The sequence below is a fragment of the Lacerta agilis genome, chromosome 6 (genome assembly GCF_009819535.1).
Source record: "Lacerta agilis isolate rLacAgi1 chromosome 6, rLacAgi1.pri, whole genome shotgun sequence".
NCBI classification, from domain to species: Eukaryota; Metazoa; Chordata; class Lepidosauria; order Squamata; family Lacertidae; genus Lacerta; species Lacerta agilis.
In genome coordinates this window covers 11,838,923-11,858,317 of record NC_046317.1, presented here as the reverse complement: position 1 = coordinate 11,858,317, position 19,395 = coordinate 11,838,923, and the positions used below count along the sequence as shown (strand labels likewise).

The following is a 19,395-nucleotide window of genomic DNA, read 5'->3' as shown; positions in this document are numbered from 1 at the left end:
ACATCCCTTAATATTCAAGTTAAAATAGGTAAGGATGATTGGGGGGGGGGTGTCTTTTGTTTTGTTGGTTTGCGGGCTGTCCCAGCGACTCAAGCACTGTCTTGTTCCTATGGCGAAGGGCAAGTAGATTAATAGGCGATCCGTTTTCTCTTAGCATTAGAAAATTAGACCATTTATCAGGGTTACTTTTCTTTTCTCGTTGCCTTGCTGGCGTAAGCTGCTTGCACCTTCTCTCTTCCACCCAGTGACTCCCCCTCAAGTGTTTCTGAAACTAATCTGGAGTCAATCCCAAATCTCTCGGATTTTCACTTCCGAGTCAACATGCGTGCAGTGGAGATGCAAGAAATCAAAGGAGAGATGCTCTCTCTCAGAAAGCCAGGCGAGGTTGAGAGAGGGAGACTAGCACCGAGACAAGCGTAGACTCTCAGCTGCGAAAGAGAAAGCGAGCGGTCCCTCTATGGTCAGTTTCATGCATGTTGATCAAGTTCGCGCGTAGCAAAAATGCACGCGCGCACGCATCCTGGATTTCTGAGCGGAGACATCACGTGCGTGTGGAGAGACTGGCTGGAGGGAGAGAAGCTGATCTCCTCTAGTTTGCAAGATCACCGAACCAGAGGGAGGCGATACCAGCTTCTCCCGTCCCACAGAGACAAAACCCAGGGTCATCCTCTGAACCCTCTTTTGGTTCGAGCCTGTGCCATTATAACATCTCCACGCGGAGTCTTGCAAAGTGGGTTATACGCGTTGGCTCAGAGAACTACTGCCTCCCTTCCCCAGCCATCTCTTTAGCATCCCTCCTCCAGCTCCTTGCAAAATTAAAACAAACCCAGAAAGATCGGGCAGCTGGCTGGTTTCCTCAATGCCTTTCCCGGTTGGTTTCACGGGAGTTTCCCTCCCGGCGTGTTGCGATTGTTAGGACAAAATCACTGAGAGAAGTAGCCTTGCACGGTTAGTATATATAGCCGAAGGGAAGAGCAGAGATTTGCACTGAGTCTCTGGAAAGAGTTTCTTTAGCAACCTGGGAAGAAGGTGGCGGGGCTGATGTGCCAAGCCCTTCAGAAGCGAAGGAGAGAGAGAGTCTTTTCTTCCTGCCCACCCGATCTCCCCCCTCCTCCTCCTCCTCCCGATTCGCATTAGATCCTCCCCTCCAGCTCCCTAAATCAGCTCCGCCGCTATATCTATCAGGATGAGACCAGCCTCCTCCTGTAGTTCTCTCTGCGCCTCGCTTCTTCTCCAGCAGCACCACCTGGCTCACTCGGTCTTGGGTTGCTGTGGTTTTTACGCACAGAGCCAGCCTCTCGTCGTCTCCGTTTATTTGGATGAATATAATCTCGTCCACCTACTTTTTGCCTTAAAGGATCAGCTTTAAAATCTCCGCTTCTCTGACTGAGCGCCCGCCCGCCTCCCCACAACTCTCCCATTGCATTTGTCCTTTATTTTTTTATTTTCGCATCCATTCATTGTTTCTTGGGCTCTGTGGCACGCAAACACGCGTCCGGCAGGCAGGCACACCGCTTGCCCGGTGGTTCGTTGTTACTTGGGTCTCCCTTTCTCTCAGCGCCGCTAAGGAAGCTCTGGCGGATGCCACCGTCCCGCTGTGGACACCCCCCACGCCACGTCGCCCATCGCTGTCCATCACCGCCGTTCTGAAGCGCATCCAAACCTCTGGAACTACCATGGGATGCGCGCTAGCCTCGTGGAACCGCTTGCTGCCCAGACACCTCGCCTCCTGAAATTCCACCCGGTGAGTGCCTCGGCTTTTACGCACGCCAGATTTAAGGAAGCCTCCATCAATTCCTCCCCACAATGTTTAGCGATCGCCAGTTTGATGAGCTATTGTCTCTGTGACTTTTTAAATTTATTTTATTATTGGTGGGGGGGGGAGAGAGAGAGCGGAAGCTTAAACAAATCTGTCGCTCTGCTGCTTTCCTATCCATTTAACCCCTATTGATGCTATGGATATTCCATTCCTCCATTAAGCCTTTCCTTCACGCAGACACAGCAGAGAGAAAATGACGAGTTAGGGGGGTGCACTGTGTGTCGGGGGGTGCATTTCTGGGCGAGGCAAATTGCATCCCACATGTTACATTTCTGGAAGAACATTATGTTGGGAGGCTGAAACAGATGGGGAGGGGGTGCTCTCTTCTCTTGCCTTTCTCTGGTGCCGCAGATGACAGGCGCACACACCAGATCCTTGTTTGTAAGCTCCGGGTTCTGATCGCGCCTTGACTCGCTCACTTGAGACACATGGGACTCTCACGTCTCCCCCAAAGGCACCCCTAGCTCGATGTGTCATTCGCACTATTGGTTTCATGGCATGCCAAACATCTGGGTTTCTAGGGGCTAACTTGTCGGGGGCTTGCGGTGGAAGATCCAGAGTGGGGTGGCATCGTTGCCCTTGGTGGGCATCATATTCGGAAGGTTGATGGGAGAGAAGAAGAAGATCTCACCCATATCTCACATCTTTCGCGTTGGGGTGTCTCTCACTCTGGATCCACTTGGTCTTTGTGGGAGACTCTGCCCTCTTCCAGATATTCTGGGAGGGGTCTTAAAAGAAGTATTTGGGGGAGAGGAAGGGCTGGGCTCAACCAGTTCCTCAGTCCAAGAAAGGGGGGAGATTTCCCACCAGATTCGCCTAGGAGGTGGGCTTGCTTAAGGGACCTTTCAAGGTGGTGCTTTTGGAATTGTGAAATGGAGAGTCGCATTTGGGTTGCGAATCCGCCCCCGCCCGGCCCCCCAACAGCTTCGCGATAGGGAATCATTATCAGACCGTTGCTGCATGCATTTCACCCTGGGCATGCAAGGCAGATGCTATTTCACTGAGCTAGGGCTCCAAAACGCTGAGGAAGTCTGATTGTCTGGTCGGGGATCTCTCTTCCGGAGCTCACATCTTCTTGCAAGTCTCTCTCTTGCTTACCTCTTCTGCGTTATTATTTGTGTAGTGTGTATTTGTAAAAAAATAAATAAACTGCGCGAGGAACTGCAGGGGCCGGAGAAGACAGATGAGCGTAACTTTTCCTGTTGTCTGCCTGTGTCTCTATCACACACACTTCATTGCATTAATATGCGCTAGACTATATACAATATATGCATACCAGTGTCGGGTAAATTTCGGGGCTACGTCGGCAGCCGACACAGGCCAAGGATGCTTTACACACATTACCTGGCAGCAGACTTGGGTTTGTCATTTGGGGTCCATCCAGCAGGGAGCAGCTGCAGACAACTCTCACTCCCCGAAAAGCGTGTTTGCCGACGTCTGTCTGCAAACACGTGTTGGTTGCGTTCCCACTTTGGAATTTTTAAAGTGCACACCTTAAGTCCAGTCTGCCAGGTGGGCCCTTAGGCAAGCTTTCGGCTCCTCATCTACCTAATGCTGACCCATCTTTCGGGGTTCTTCCTGTTGCTGTTTTAGTGAGTTATTGTTAGGGGTCCTTTACCTTTTTTTTTTTTTTTTGTACAGTATGTAAAAAACGCACGAAGACTCTTGAAAGCAGTCTATAAATACATTATAATTCCTGCCAGTTATGTACTGGCAAGCGACCATTAGGGAGAGCAAAGGGGGCAAATGTCCCTCCCAGTGAGTGGCATGTGAGCGTGTGTGTGTGTGTGTCCCCCTCCCCGTTCTGCGGCAGGCTGTGGTGGTCGTTAAGATGCACTCTCATGGTCACTACAGGTGGACGCGCTTGCTCCTTAGTCTAACCCCCAGAACTACTTGTCATCGGAATACCTAACGCTTGGAGTAGCTGTTCTCGAACAGAGACTTGTGTGGAACCTTTGGACCTTCCAGATGTTGCTAGACTCCAGATCCCATCACCTCTGGCCATTAGCCACACTGGGGTGTGGCTGAGGGGTGGCGTGGCGTGGGGAGGTTGTGTTCAATACATATTCAGGGCCGCAGCTTAGCCTCACCTGTGCCCTGGAATTTAGGGGTTCCTCGTCGGAATTCCAGAACCACCTTGGATGATCAGATCCTTGGGATAAAACGAAAGCCATTGCCCTCATCATGCCCTCCTTCCTGTCAGTCTCCTACGACACTTCTCTGACCCATGTCTGGGGACAGAATATTGGACCAGACAGACCAAAGCTAATCTTTTTAGGACAGCGATGCGCGTGGACGAATGATTCCACTTTAATCCGTCTCTAGAGTGAAGGGACCTAAGGACACTTTAAAGGGGGGGGGGGTAAAAAGCGTGGACGTTTCCCTCCCTGAGCTCGAAGAGAAGATCCGGTTGGCAGGAGTTGCTCCGGTTTAATTAAACCGGAGTAAAGCCCCCCTCCCTTCCGCCCACCCCCTTCCGCGTGTCCTTCCCAGCTGTTCTGCCACCAGCTGGAGCGAGGGAAGACGAGTCACCTTGCTCAGGCGGGCGGCGCGTGTTTTTTTTTTTTGCAGCAGAGTCTCCAGCCTCACCAAGAGAAGAAGATCCCTCTCTGTCTCTTTCTCTGCCTCCTTGCCGACGCTGGCCTCCCCCTTCCACCCTCTTCCGACAGAACTTGTGCAATTAGCCCGATCCCCAAGCAGAGCTAGTCGATTGCACTACCGAGGAGCTGCAGCCGAGCTCGCAGCAGCTGCAGCCGAGCTAGCTCAACTCATGGGGATCCGGAAACTTTGAGCATCATCAGATAGATGCGCTTCAGAGGACGCCAGGCGCGGGCGAGCCAGCTATAGGTAAGGGATTCCGCGTCGTCTGACTCTCCTAACAGGCTACCCGAAGGTGAACTGTACCACTGGGTCTGGAGTCATCGTGGGAAAGGGTGGGTGTACAATTTGGTGCAAGGAGGGTGAAGGAGAGACAAGGTGGGTGCTGAGATGCTCCCAGTGCCAGTGGAAAGAACTTGGTGACAGTGACGAGAGATGGCAACAGGGGGTCGAGTTTGGGTGTAAAACGGCGGGGGTGGGCAGCGGAGGCTGCTAGGCTTTGCAGGGGAGGCGAGGCGAGCAAACATCCTTCTGCGCATCGCTTGCAAATAAATCAATGCAATTAATGGTGTCTTAATGGGCATTTGCAGGCAGCGAGCGAGCGAGCGAGCAAGCGGCATGCTTCACGGGCGAAAATCTCCATCAGCCTTAATGTGTTGTTTCTTGTTCAATACTATTTACCGGGGGTTGGGAGGCACCGCTAGGAATGCCACACCAATCAGGAAAGTTAGGGGGGGGGAGAGATAAAATCCTAAAGGCTCATTCAGCAGCCTGTGACATTTTTGGCTTGTGTGTGATTTGATTTTTAAAGAGGTGGCACAGCTCAATAATAATGTGGGGTGGGAGGAATAATTCTCCCTTAAGGGGCATGATCTCCAGGCAGCAAAACGGATGTAGTCTCTCTTCTCCCCCCCCCTTCTTCTTTTTTTAATGGACCAAGATTATGATGATCACCTCTGTTCCAGTCCTACCTTTGATGACTCTTTGATGCAAGTTTTCAGTATGGGCTCGACAAGGAGACTAGGCAGGGTTGCAAAGTACAAGAGGGTGCACATTTGTTGTGTGGTTTCCCTCCTGCATGCGCTGTGAGCCTTCATTAAAATGCAGCTCGGAATATGGTGACTTTTCCCTTTCATTGCAAGGTATGGCAGCCATGGTTCTGTTCGTTTTCCTAGTTTCAGGGAACTGCAGAGTGCAGGAGTAACCTGACTAAGGCCAAAACGAAAGGCCAGGGTGGATTGAGTAGGAATGGGAGAAGATTTGGATGTGGGTGTTTTTGCGCATGGTGTCCCATGGCCACCTACGTGTACGTGAATCCTGACACCTCTTTAGAACAAAGTGAGATGCATCTATAGCACGTTGTCTATTGCTGGTCCTTTAATGCTTTGCAAGGCAACAAGGATATCTGCACCCAATCATCAATAGGACTCTGGAGGCTGACCACTTCACCATGTGGTTTCATGCACACTGGCATGCAGTGAGGACTGTAGCTCAGGGGTAGAACCTCTGCTTTCCATGCAAAAGGTCCCAGGCTCCATCCATATAAGAGCTGGGCAACCCCGAAGTTGTCAGTCAGTGAAGAAAATCCCAAGTTGGGTGGACCAAGGGTTTAATTCGGCGAAATGTTGCTTTGGTGGTCCTTTCTCAATTGTCACATACTATCCTCTGCATTCATGCTCTAATAGAAGTTACACAGGAAAGGAATACACAGGCAGAGGAACAAGGAGTTCAGTAGATCCCTTCCCGGAAGTTCCAACGCCATTAATTTGGCATCCGCCTCACCCGATTTCCCTTGGGGGCTGCATGCATGGTGCCATCGGCATATGAACTGTAAGCACTGAATCTGAGGTGATATGAAATCTCTTAGGTGTAATAGCTCTCTGCTGGCCTGTTCATGCCTAGGAAGACCCCAAATGGGAAAATATGCAGAGGTTGAACCAGCTCCCCAAAATGCTCCCCTGTTCTACCCCATGAAAGATTCTGACTTAACATCAGGAACAAACTTGGGAGTGGGAGCTGTTTGATGGTGGAACGGTCTTCCTCGGGAGCTTGTGAATTCTCCTTTCTTGGATGGCCATCTGTTATGGGTGCTTTAACTGAGATGCCTGCACTGGAATTATGAGGCGTAAGCATTAACCAGACTTTCTTTCTTTCTTTCTTTCTTTCTTTCTTTCTTTCTTTCTTTCTTTCTTTCTTTCTTTCTTTCTTTCTTTCTTTCTTCCTTCCTTCCTTCCTTCCTTCCTTCCTTCCTTCCTTCCTTCCCCAACATCTCAACACAAATTGGAATAATAACATGGGACTCTTGAGACAGCCAATGTAACAGAATAATTGAAAGACCACAGCTTTGAAAATGTCAAAGAATAAGGTCAAGAATAGGGAGCACACAGGGTCCCCAAATGTTCTTTAAATAGATACTGCAAGTCTTTCTTCCTGGTAGTGTGTGTGTGTGTGTGTGTGTGTGTGTGTGTGTGAAGTCTGGAGCATTGTTTCTTCCCACAACGACAGGTATTAGGGAATTCTCACTGAGGCGCGTCTCACTTTTGCAGCCAGATGGTAGCAGACTCCAAAAATCTCATATGGTTTGAGTCCACTGCTGACTCCAGCACTAAGCTTCTGCTCCCATCAGGGGGACACCGAATGGGCTGTGCTGGTGTTTTGTCACTTTTCCTACTTGCCCAAGTCAAGTTTTCTAATTTATGCAGAGAAGCCAAGGTGCTTTCTGTGTGGCTAGGAGTCCTTTGTGCAAGTTTGTTAAAGGAAGAGGTTTCCCCAAGGCTAATTTGGTAGGAGACATTTCTCATCTTGTGTTTGCTTCAGGGGCAAGAGGGATGGGAAAACTGGGTGGAATATGGACAAAAAGGAGAAGGTAGAGTAGAAGGTGCACCAGAAGAAGAGACACTGACCATGGTTTTTGTAGGCTTGTTTTGTAACAGTCACATACCGATGGGCTTTTAAACAGGTGAGAGGAGCAGCCTAGGCAATAGCCTTTTGCTGCCTTTCCTGTGCAAATGCCATTAAGTGTTAAATTGCATCCTTTGGTGAGTGACTCCATCACCAAACTATCTCAATACATTTCTTTTTATTTTCAGTTGACTGCACCATAAAATGAAACTCCCTTCACTGGGTGACCATTTTGCAATATAATCAAATGGGCTCTTTCAATTATGAGGCTTAAGCATTAACCAGAATTCCTTCCTTCCTTCCTTCCTTCCTTCCTTCCTTCCTTCCTTCCTTCCTTTCTCTACATATGAGAGAGACAAGATGAACCTTTAGGGAAGCGTGTGTGTAAAAGCAAAACAAACAAAAAAGGGGAGCTAAAGACCCCAGCAAGTCAATATAGACACTGGTACCATTTAGCCCAGGGTGGAAACCCAACTTAACCTACTAAGACTTATTTTTTTAGTACATATGCATAGGAATGACATCCGGTCTGGAGGAGAAAATAATTGTTTTGGATTTCTATAAAAATGCCATGCAACCCAGTTCTGCATATGTTTACCCAGACAAGAGCTCCACTGGCGGGTGTGTGGGATTTGCTAGAGTTATGGTAGCAAAATCCATTGTGGCTTATTTGGGGGAGGGAGGGTTAAATATGGGGGACTTCAGAATTTTTAGTTGGCTGTGTAAAGTTCATAAGAGGCAGACTATGGGCGACATAATTTCAGATTTCATTGGGGGGGATTTAAATGGGAGGTGGAGTCAGGAGGGTCCACTGCCTCCCTTTTTCATACATTAAATTCTTTTTACAGTACAACTAAAACTTGAAGGCCTTATCATTTTTATTTTGCTTCTGTATGTCATAGTAACAATTGCAGTATTCTCAGCCAAGAAGAGACATCTTAAATTTCTCTTCGCTTCTATAAAAACTATCTTTTAGCATGCATACCTAATACTTAGCACCACTTGATTCAGTCACTCGGTAAGTAAAAATGATGCTCTCTGAGAATAATCAGATGTGGTCTGAACCCTGCCCTTTGTATATGGTGGGCTTTGCAAACTACACCCCTAAGCGTCTTTCAGGGGGTACAGTCCATGTCTGACCCTCCCAGACTTTCTGAGAGCTGAAAGACCCAAATCGAGAACAGAATTCTCTTCATCCTTGATGTGGACACTGTGGTCACTGCTTTGTTCTATGTTTCTGTCTTAATGACACAGGTTGGCAGGGCTTCAGTTGCAGCTCAGCTAAGGAGAATTGAGTTTCCTCAACCAGAATCCCTGTTGGGGTGCCAGTCGTGGGTAGGAAGGGACTTGTTTGTATTTTAACCTCTCAATCATTCCAGATGTCTTCTGTTGTTCCCACCTGCAGTGCTGCTTCTTTTCCCACTTGGTGTGTGTATGGAAGTGTATGGGAACAGAATGTTCCTTGGTTGTGTAGCATTTGACATGATGCTTCCAGTTGAGGCCATGCTTTGGGGCTAGCAAGGTCCCCCCCCCCATCACTGACATTATTGCCTTCAAACAGCAGCACATCAAGAAAAATTATTGCCTTCAACCCTCAGGGCACCAAAGGCTATTACAATGGGACATGACTTGGGTGAGGCTGGCTGGTATTTATTATCTCTTTGTTGCAGCTGGAAGGGTGGGGGGTGGGGAGAAAGACAAACATATTGTTCTCTCAGGCTAAGGTTGTTGTTGTTGTTGTTCAGTCGTTCAGTCGTGTCCGACTCTTCATGACCCCATGGACCAGAGTACGCCAGGCACTGCCTCTCGCAGTTTGGCCAAACTCATGCTAGTTGCTTCGAGAACACTGTCCAACCATCTCATCCTCTGTCGTCCCCTTCTCCTTGTGCCCTCCATCTTTCCCAACATCAGGGTCTTTTCTAGGTAGTCTTCTCTTCTTATGAGGTGGCCAAAGTACTGGAGCCTCAACTTCAGGATCTGTCCTTCTAGTGAGCACTCAGGGCTGATTTCTTTAAGAATGGATAGGTTTGATCTTCTTGCAGTCCATGGGTCTCTCAAGAGTCTCCTCCAGCACCATAATTCAACTCAGCCTAAGGTGGTAGCCTTAAAATGGGATTCTTCCCAGGTTGATAGCTTCCTCTCTTTGTTGTTGTTCAGTCGTTCAGTCGTGTCCGACTCTTCGTGACCCCATGGACCAGAGTACGCCAGGCACGCCTATCCTTCACTGCCTCTCGCAGTTTGGCCAAACTCATGCTAGTTGCTTCGAGAACACTGTCCAACCATCTCATCCTCTGTCGTCCCCTTCTCCTTGTGCCCTCCATCTTTCCCAACATCAGGGTCTTTTCTAGGTAGTCTTCTCTTCTTATGAGGTGGCCAAAGTACTGGAGCCTCAACTTCAGGATCTGTCCTTCTAGTGAGCACTCAGGGCTGATTTCTTTAAGAATGGATAGGTTTGATCTTCTTGCAGTCCATGGGTCTCTCAAGAGTCTCCTCCAGCACCATAATTCAACTCAGCCTAAGGTGGTAGCCTTAAAATGGGATTCTTCCCAGATTGATAGCTTCATCTCTTAGCCAGCATGTTTTCCTTGCATCCCAGTAACTTCCTTTTACGTCTGCCTGAAACTCTGGAAAGTTGCTGATGGTGAGTTCCGACAATACAGTGGTACCTTGGGTTAAGTATGCTTCAGGTTAAGAACTCCGCTTAAGAACAGAAATCGTGCTCTGGCGGTCCAGTGGCTGCAGGAGGTCCCATTAGGTAAAGTGGTGCTAAGTACTAAGTATTAAGGGCACTCATTTGCAGAAGATATTTCCCCCTGCTTATATTTGCAAGCAACCCAGGTGGCTTGGCTGTTGATTTTTGTGGCTTGGTTTATGATGCACACCTACAGGTGAAACTCGAAAAATTAGAATATTGTGGAAATGTCCATTTATGTAAGCAATTGTATTCATTAGCCAATGGAGTTTAATATATGAGATAGACTCATGGCATGCAAAGTGAGATACGTCAAGCCTTTATTTGTTATAATTGTGAAGATTATGGCATCCAGCTGATGGAAACCCCAAAGCTGAAATTGTTAATTTGGGGTCCTCATCAGCTGTTCGCCATAATCATCACAATTATAACAAATAAAGGCTTGACATATCTTGCTTTGCATGTCACGGCTCTATCTCATATATTAGTTTCACCTTTTAAGTTGAATTACTGAATGAAATGAACCTTTCTACAATGTTCTAATTTTTCGAGTTTCACCTGTAGTTGGGAATAATTCCCACTGAGCTCATTGAGACTTTCTTCTGAGTAAACATGGATGGGGTATGGCTACACATCACATCACATGATCTGCTGTGTGTACAACATTCTCAGCTGCTTGTGGTGCATTGCACTCTAGATTATGTGGACGGATCTATGGCAAGTATGTTTGAGCAAGTCTGTTGAGTCCTGATGAAGGCTGGACTTGATGACTTCTAGTAAACCACCCCCCCACCCCCCAGCCATTTAGTTCTGCGATCCCTCTGCATTAAGTGAGCCTTTGGACATCCAGAGAAAGCAGAGCAGTTCACAAGTTTTGAGAGAAGATGTCCTGTTATATTGTTTGGAAGAGTCTCCTGTGATTTAATAGAATTTCTTGCACCCATTCTTCACAGTGTGACAAATGGGTGCTCTTCTAAAATAAGCCATAATGGACTGAACAATAAAACTGAAATAGGAATCTTGTGGGCAGAGTACACTCTGGTATGATTTCCAGAGAATAATCTGAGTTCAGGAACAGTATCAGATGCACCATGTCCAGCACATTCTTAATATGGGAGAAAAATGGTCCCTGGAGCCTAATATGCCAGGAAAATGCCTTGCCTCGAGAATACAATACGTGTAAATTGCACCAATATACATCTAGCGAAGGGACAGTCATCTTATGCTCAGTTGCTAGCTGAGTTGCGTAGCTATTATAATTCCATAGACCAAGTAGGGAACCTGAACAATTTTATCTGAGAATCTTAATGGAGCTTGGGGGGAAAAGGAGATTCTAATTTCCTGTAGTCTTTTATTACCACTCCAGCATATGCTTAGTAAAACAGTGTTTCGTGCTCCGGGTGTTCACTGATGAAATGCCAGAGCTCAAAGTAAAGAAATCTAAAATCAGAGGCACACAAACAAGCATATGAGGACAGTGAAGCTGCAGAAGGCAGAGTTGGTTCAACAAAAAAGCAAATTTAGACACATGTGAGTCGAAAAGTTGCCAATCTCTGCCCTGCTCTCCTTTGAGCCCTGATGTGAACAAACATCCCTTCAAGTTAGTTTTCATTAGACTGACTTTTCCCACCACTGAATTCAGGGTAAAAAAAAAGGTAAAGGACCCCTGACAGTTAAGTCCAGTCGCGAACAACTCTGGGGTTGCGGCGCTCATCTCGCTTTACAGGCAGAGGGAGCTGACGTTTGTCTGCAGACAGTTTTTCCAGGTCATGTGGCCAGCATGACTAAGCTGCTTCAGGCGAAACCAGAGCAGCACACGGAAACGCCATTTACCTTCCCGCTGGAGTGGTACCTATTTATCTACTTGCTGTTTGACGTGCTTTCGAACTGCTAGGTTGGCAGGAGCTGGGACCGAGCAACCGAGCTCACCCCGTCGCGGGGATTCGAACCGCCGACCTTCCGATCGGCAAGCCCTAGGATCAGTGGTTTAGACCACAGCGCCACCCGGGTAGACTTCATTATTTAGGAAGCTGTTTCCATTTGGATCAGTCTTCAATCAGGTGATTATATTTCAGTTGATCAGACTAGAAGCATCCAGTAATATCCTTTTGAAGGAAGTTTGTGTGTGTAAATGAAGCATTAGTTTTGTCAGCTCTAGAAGGAAAATTATGTGTGGGGGGGGGGGGGGGCTAAGAATCCCACTCTTTTACCAGTATCTGTTCTGCATTTGTCTACCTCTTAATATTCTTATTACCCCTTACCACAACAGCCAAAGGACAGTAGTTTACAGCAAAATAAAATACAACAAAATATAACAACACAATCAGTTAAAACCATTTCACATAAAATAACTACGTAACTTATATAAAAGGGGAATCATACTTAAAACTGACTTTACCAATTATTTCTGCCATCTCAAAATTATTTCTCTTTTTTTCCTTTCCTCTTTTCGAAGTAGGGTAATGAAACCTCTGGGAAACTAGGGAATTTTTTTTTGTGGCATGCAAAATTACAGCAGTTGCATGTTTCTAGTCTATCTGCAGGAGCAGCACATTATGGTTTAACTAGCTATATCAGTTCTGAGCAATGTCATGCTTTAGTATGTCTAAGGAACAGAACCACGGATGCAGATAGGGACAGGAATGATTCTCAATCTCTGGTGCTAATAGCAGTACGGAACAGGTTTAGCTCTACCCCAGTTGTGCCCCTGGTTAACCCCTTGCCTTCACTTCAGTAAAGCAGTTGACATTCATTCCTATAGATAAACACCCACCACTGCACTTGGGGGAAACAGCAGCGATGAGTCGCTGCTCTGTATTTGGCTCTTTTCAATTGTCCGATATCAAAGTCTCATGCAGAAACATAGGGGGAAGCAGTTTTTGGCAGGGAGAGGAGAAAGAGGTTATCCTTATATGCAGGTTCAAAAGTAAACCTTGTCATTTGTCAAAGGTGAAGTGTGCTCCTCCGTTTTAATTTAGAAAGGAGTGTTGCACCACTTTTAGGTTTGAGAAACAACTGCCTGATATATGTCAGGGGTCCCCAAACTAAGGCCCGTGGGCCGGATGTGGCCCAATCGCCTTCTAAATCCGGCCCGCGGACAGTGCGGGAATCAGCATGTTTTTACATGAGTAGAATGTGTCCTTTTATTTAAAATGCATCTCTGGGTTATTTGTGGGGCCTGCCTGGTGTTTTTACATGAGTAGAATGTGTGCTTTTATTTAAAATGCATCTCTGGGTTATTTGTGGGGCCTGCCTGGTGTTTTTACATGAGTAGAATGTGTGCTTTTATTTAAAATGCATCTCTGGGCTATTTGTGGGGCCTGCCTGGTGTTTTTACATGAGTAGAATGTGTCCTTTTATTTAAAATGCATCTCTGGGTTATTTGTGGGGCATAGGAATTCGTTCATATTTTTTTTTTCAAAATATAGCCCGGCCCCCCACAAGGTCTGAGGGACAGTGGACCGGCCCCCTGCTGAAAAAGTTTGCTGACCCCTGCTATATGTCAAACATTTAGGTCAGGTATCCCCAACCTTCAGCCCTCCAGATGTTTTGGGCTACAATCCCCATCACCCCTGACCACTGGTCCTGTTAGCTAGGGATCATGGGAGTTGTAGGCCAAAACATCGGGAGGGCCGCAGGTTGGGGATGCCTGATTTAGGTCAATATCTAGGGCTTTGGCTAGTATGTGTGCAGAATGCATGTGTGTACAACTGCACTCATCTTCAGAAGCAATGGTATGTTGGTTCAATCCTAGAGCAAACCCTTATCAAAATGCCCCCTCCCCAATAGAAACACACACACACACACACACACACACATATTACAAGGAATCAGTTCCTTCAATCTTCCGTTCATCTAAAATGAGTAAATGCACACAAATTTGGAGCCTACCTTATTTTAGGTGGGGGGGGGAGTCTTCATGCTACTAAATTACCCTTCCCACCCCACTTGTGCTTCTGACACAGTGGGTCGTACAACAGCATCATTTCGTATTTAGCATCATTCACCCATTGGGGGAAGGGGGAATTCATAGGCAATGTCTATACAACCAAGATTACAATGGTCAAAACATGAAATAATGACTTCCCACGGTGTATATTGTTCAATTCCAAAAAGACATGCACACACACACACACACACACACACACACAGCCAGAAACTACAGTGATTTAACTTATATTGGGGTGAAAGTTTGTAACATTCAAATCAAGCACCAGTGGTACAGCCATTGACTGCAGCAATTACCATTTTTTTGGGAGAGAGAGAGAGAGAGAGAGACCGCGAGACAGCGACCGAGACAGAGACCCAAACTTGCTAAATAATGCTAACATTCTTGTAGAAATGGATCAGTAGCTGGGTTAATTAATTCCTCTTAATGTGTATAAGCATTCCTGCCTCTGTCAGGGCATCACATGTGCTTTGCTATAGTTCAGTAAAGATCCTGAGAGGTACAGATGTGCTTGTTTGGCTAATAGTTCCCCATATTTTCAGTTTTTGGTCTGAAGACACAGTGATGTGGAGGCAGAGCTAGATGGGACTGATTCTAATTAAGGGTGCATTTGGATGTGGTGACTATTGCATGAGTTTCCTAGTTACAATGCAAACATTTATCTATGTTGATGTTAGTGTTATGTTTTCCTAGTAGGTGAGAAGGAAATTACCGGTAAATGAATACAATACTGCCTGGCAATTGCACCACCGACTTGAGCAGTTCACAATAAACATAGGTTTCAAGGTCCTCTGCCCTATCTTTTCAGGTGTTAAGGTAAAGGGACCCCTGACCATTAGGTCCAGTCGTGTCCGACTCTGGGGTTGCGGCGCTCATCTCATGTTACTGGCAGAGGGAGCCGGCGTACAACTTCCGGGTCATGTGGCCAGCATGACAAAGCCGCTTCTGGCGAACCGGAGCAGCGCACGGAAACGCTGTTTACCTTCCTGCTGGAGTGGTCCCTATTTATCTATTGCACTTTTGACGTGCTTTCGAACTGCTAGTCAATGAAGGCACTTGGGATTGCTTTCCTTACTGAGTTTGGATCATCTTAATGCAAACTTTTACAACTTGTTTGTATCATTGAAAGCTCTGTTATTGTGTTCTTCTTTTAAGAGAAAATATGTTAATGTATGAGTTGTTTTTTCTAACCTCAGTATTCTGGTTAAATTGTCACGTTGCCACTTTGCGATAAATAAGCGGGCTTTGGGTTGCAGTTTGGGCACTTGGTCTATAAAACGTTTTCGCCATCACTGTACTATATGAATATTGCATTCAAAATCCGAAAAAGATGCAAGCATCCATAAAGGGTTACAAATGCTATCTATCAATCTTTCCATATGCCTATCTCTCTAACAGCTTGGGAAGATCGATACTGTGACCCAACATTTTATTGTACTTGGACTGAATTTTGGAAGGACTTCCAGGGGGCAGACAGCACAGCTTGGGGTGGGGTAAGATCTGGCCGACTATCCCGGAATAGTGGCATACAGTTCTTAAGATGCATCCCTTTCATTTGTATGCCTGCATGGCTTTGCAAAATAGTTAAATGAGTATTGTTTCCATTTTATGAGGCAAGGGAAAGATTTGAGCAGCCTGTCAGTGGGTACTAGAAGCAAGCTGTAATGGTTGAATGCTGGGGCTATAATTTTTCATTATTTTTCATACCGTTATAAGGGGGGGGGAACCTGCTCCTTTTCCCTTATGGTGTACCCAAGAGCCCATATAGAATCCTTATGTAGGTTCTCTATCGGTAGGAGAAAATAACAGAGGACAACCAGAGAATACTGAGAAGCAAAGCGGCTAGTAAGCCTGATCTTTATTAAACTGTTGCAACAGGGTGCTCAACCCCACACACACAGGAGGGAGGAGGAACCCCAAACCATGGTGTGCAAGCTCTTATATAGACTTTTGAAATTGCCACCCTGTAGCTCAAAGCCAACCCCAATACATCATACATACATCACTGAAGGGGCGGTCTACAGCAGAAAAACCTGTCTGCCAGGATACCTGATAATGGTCACTGGTTGTTTTTAGTTGGGCATCCTGGCCATTCTTTTGTGATGGTAAATACTCAGTTCCTGAATCCAGGTCACAGGCTCACACCCTATTCACACACAGATACGCCCTTCAGACAGGATTTGTGAGCAAAGAGACAATGGGGAGTTTTTCCCATTTTCTTCCTCCTTGCAGAGAAACATTTGAGGTCAATTTGAGAGAGTCAAAATGGTTTCAGTCAAAACAAAATCAAAAATTCTTTCCAGTAGCACCTTAGAGACCAACTGAGTTTGTTCCTGGTATGAGCTTTCGTGTGCATGCACACTTCTTCAGATACACACTTCTTCAGATGCATACGAAAGCTCATACCTGGAACAAACTCAGTTGGTCTCTAAGGTGCTACTGGAAAGAATTTTTGATTTTGTTTTGACTATGGCAGAGCAACACGGCTACCCACCTGTAACTGGAAAAATGGTTTCAGGACTGTTTTCCTGTACTGTTTCAGACATGTAGTTTATATATTTATGTATGTGTTTGCTTGGTATATTTATGAACATTTATTTTATATCTTAGACCTTATAATTCTTATAACAATACCATGAAACTAGCCACAGATCTGACTAAAATGTAGGCTCCTCAGGTGAGTTTTTGACAGGCAAAAGTGTAAGTAACCAGCGAGTTATAACTCCAGGGGACGTCATTCATTTGTATACCATTGATTTCACTTAAGGCAAATGTGTTTGAGATTGCAATTTGTGGGATACAGGTTAACCTTTAAGAGATAAGGACAACTGGGATTTGTGCAAAATTGCTCATGAAGCAAGAGTATAACCTCGGTCTTCTCAGTCACTCAAGTGACTGTAATATAACAAGCATTCAATGAATGTATATCCTTTATGAATGAATAAACCCAGAGAACCAAATGTACAGTTGCATGCCATAGCTTTAATGGTGCCATCCTTCGCAGCTTAAATTTGGAAGCTAATGCAAGGTTGATTTAACCTTCTAGAAATAATAATCCAGGATGCTTTTAAGCAGAGTGGACTTTCCTGGTATTACCCCCTTAAAAAACAACAATCATACACACGTTGTTTTGTGAAGTAATAAAAGTAGTATTTACTCACATATTCTAGGTCATGAAGCATCAGTTACAGGAGCAAAATGAAAGACAGGTTTATAACTACTTGTGTAAGTTACAGAAGTACAAAATGTTAATTCAAGAATGGTGTCTGAGCTCTGCACGTGTGGGCGTCTTGGAAGCATTGTGGAGAAAGAGGAGGCTGTCCAGGCAGGAAGGAAAGAAGGATGTCGTGTTACATCTTCCTGTGAAGACAGACAAAGGTCATGATCTTAGAGTCCTCTCTAGCAAATTTTACAAGAATGTTCTGTGAGCCTTAGCCCTCTCATGTGCCCACTGGGCAAAGCATGAATTGTTGGTTTGACTGTAATAATTACAACATTCTTTCTCTGATTTTTGTCCCTAACATGTGGTATTCAGGACTGTGTTTCCTTTGAATATGGAAGTGTTCACAGCTAATATGTCTTTCTAATATGTCTATTCTTTCTGGAAGCCCAAGACTAGAGGTGTGTGATTCTGTCAGTTCTGGTTTCTCTCAGTTTCTCATATTTTTTCTAACCTTAAGTTCAGTTCTCCACATTTCCACATCATTAAAAAAAAAGAAAAAGTCCTCATGGAAATTCATCTGAATTTCAGTGCAAATTTCTCCAAATCTATAGCTGTTTGTATGCCATTTCCCCTAATGTACGCATTTTTGCAAAGCTATTTTTCCTAATGTAATGCATTTTTGAATTCTAATTTTGCAAATACTTACATTTTTATGCACACCTCACGCCCCAACAGATGCATTTTAGACATATTATTTGGCTGGATAATTGCATTGCAAAATTTGGAGAAGTATGAATTTCAATGAGTGACTCTGTTTTAGTTTTCGTCGGACAGTGTGAATTAGGTAGATATACTTTCAAATGAGAGCTGAATCAAATTTTGCCCCTTCCCTAACCCAGCTTCGGCTGTCTATTGCAACACACACAGCCCTCCAAATAAAATAAAATAAAATAAAAAATTCCTTCCAGTAGCACCTTAGAGACCAACTAAGTTTGTTCTTGGTATGAGCTTTCGTGTGCATGCACACTTCTTCAGATACACTGAAACGGAAGTCACCAGATCCTCAAATATAGTGAGGGAGTGGGGAGGGGTATTACTCAGAAGGGTGGTGGGAATGGGTGATCAGCTGATAGGTGTGGAAAACATGTAGACGACTGTTAACGGCTGCAATTATTACAGGGTCCTACAGCGAAAGGCAAGGGGTGAGCTCATACCAAGAACTAACTTAGTTGGTCTCTAAGGTGCTACTGGAAGGAATTTTTTATTTTATTTTGTTTTGACTATGGCAGACCAACACAGCTACCTTCCTGTAACGAGTCCTCCAAATAGTGTGACAAAACTTTGAAACAGACAATGGCTTATTAGCAAGGGGCGAGAGACAAGTTTTCACAAGAGCAGGTAAGCTGTAAATAAGGATTTGTTATGTTCATCCATGAGAAGAAATAGGAGGTGCTGGTATAGTATGGGGCTTCTAGGGATTTTAACAACTGCTCTGCAAAAACTAATCTTGTTACACTTGATAAGAGTGTGTGCCTGACTTGGCTTCTTTCCTAAAGCAAGAGAAGGCCTGCCATGCCATTATTTTCACTCTTCATTACTTCAGGAACATTGCTCACACTTTAGCAAACTTCTCTTTTATCTAAAGCCGAGAAGATTTATCCCCCTGGGTTTGCCTCTCAATCACCAGAGGCAGATTTTTTTTATAAAAAAAGAAGAAGAAGGAAGAGGAGGAAAGTCATCTTCTACCTCTGGAACCCAATAAAAACAACATTTTACAAGCTTCACTAAACCACAAATGGAAAGCGTGTTGCTGGCGTTAATAAATTAATTCCCGAGAAGCTGTTTGGCAATAAGAACCTTTGTTTTATTTAAGGGGGGGGGGGCGGGCACAGAAACATAGAACATACCCTCCAACATTTCTTAGGTGAAAATAGGGACATCCTATTCCATAGTAACAATAATTTTGTTACTTGTACACCACCCATCAAACTGGGTTGTCCCAGCCACTCTGGGCAGCTTCCAACATATATGTTGTTGTTGTTGGGAGCCAGTGTGGTGTAGTGGTTAAGAGCGGTAGACTCGTTATCTGGGGAACCGGGTTCGCGTCTCCACTCCTCCACATGCAGCTGCTGGGTGACCTTGGGCTAGTCACACTTCTCTGAAGTCTCTCAGCCCCACTCACCTCACAGAGTGTTTGTTGTGGGGGAGGAAGGGAAAGGAGAATGTTAGCCGCTTTGAGACTCCTTCGGGTAGTGAAAAGCGGGATATCAAAT

General features: G+C 45.5%; 1 protein-coding gene across 2 annotated transcripts in view; it reads left to right on the top strand.

Annotated features, from left to right (window-relative positions):
• Positions 1–1,491: 1,491 nt before the first annotated feature.
• The window catches only part of BRINP3 (BMP/retinoic acid inducible neural specific 3), a 255,239-nt gene continuing 237,335 nt past the window's right edge, over positions 1,492–19,395 (top strand). Inside the window, exon 1 of one of the 2 annotated variants that reach the window (XM_033151388.1) lies at positions 1,492–1,744. The gene's annotated coding sequence lies outside the window, so the exon portion shown is untranslated. Of the gene's footprint in view, positions 1,745–4,390; positions 4,667–19,395 lie in introns of those variants that run through there. The other variant, XM_033151389.1, reaches the window with a different exon arrangement.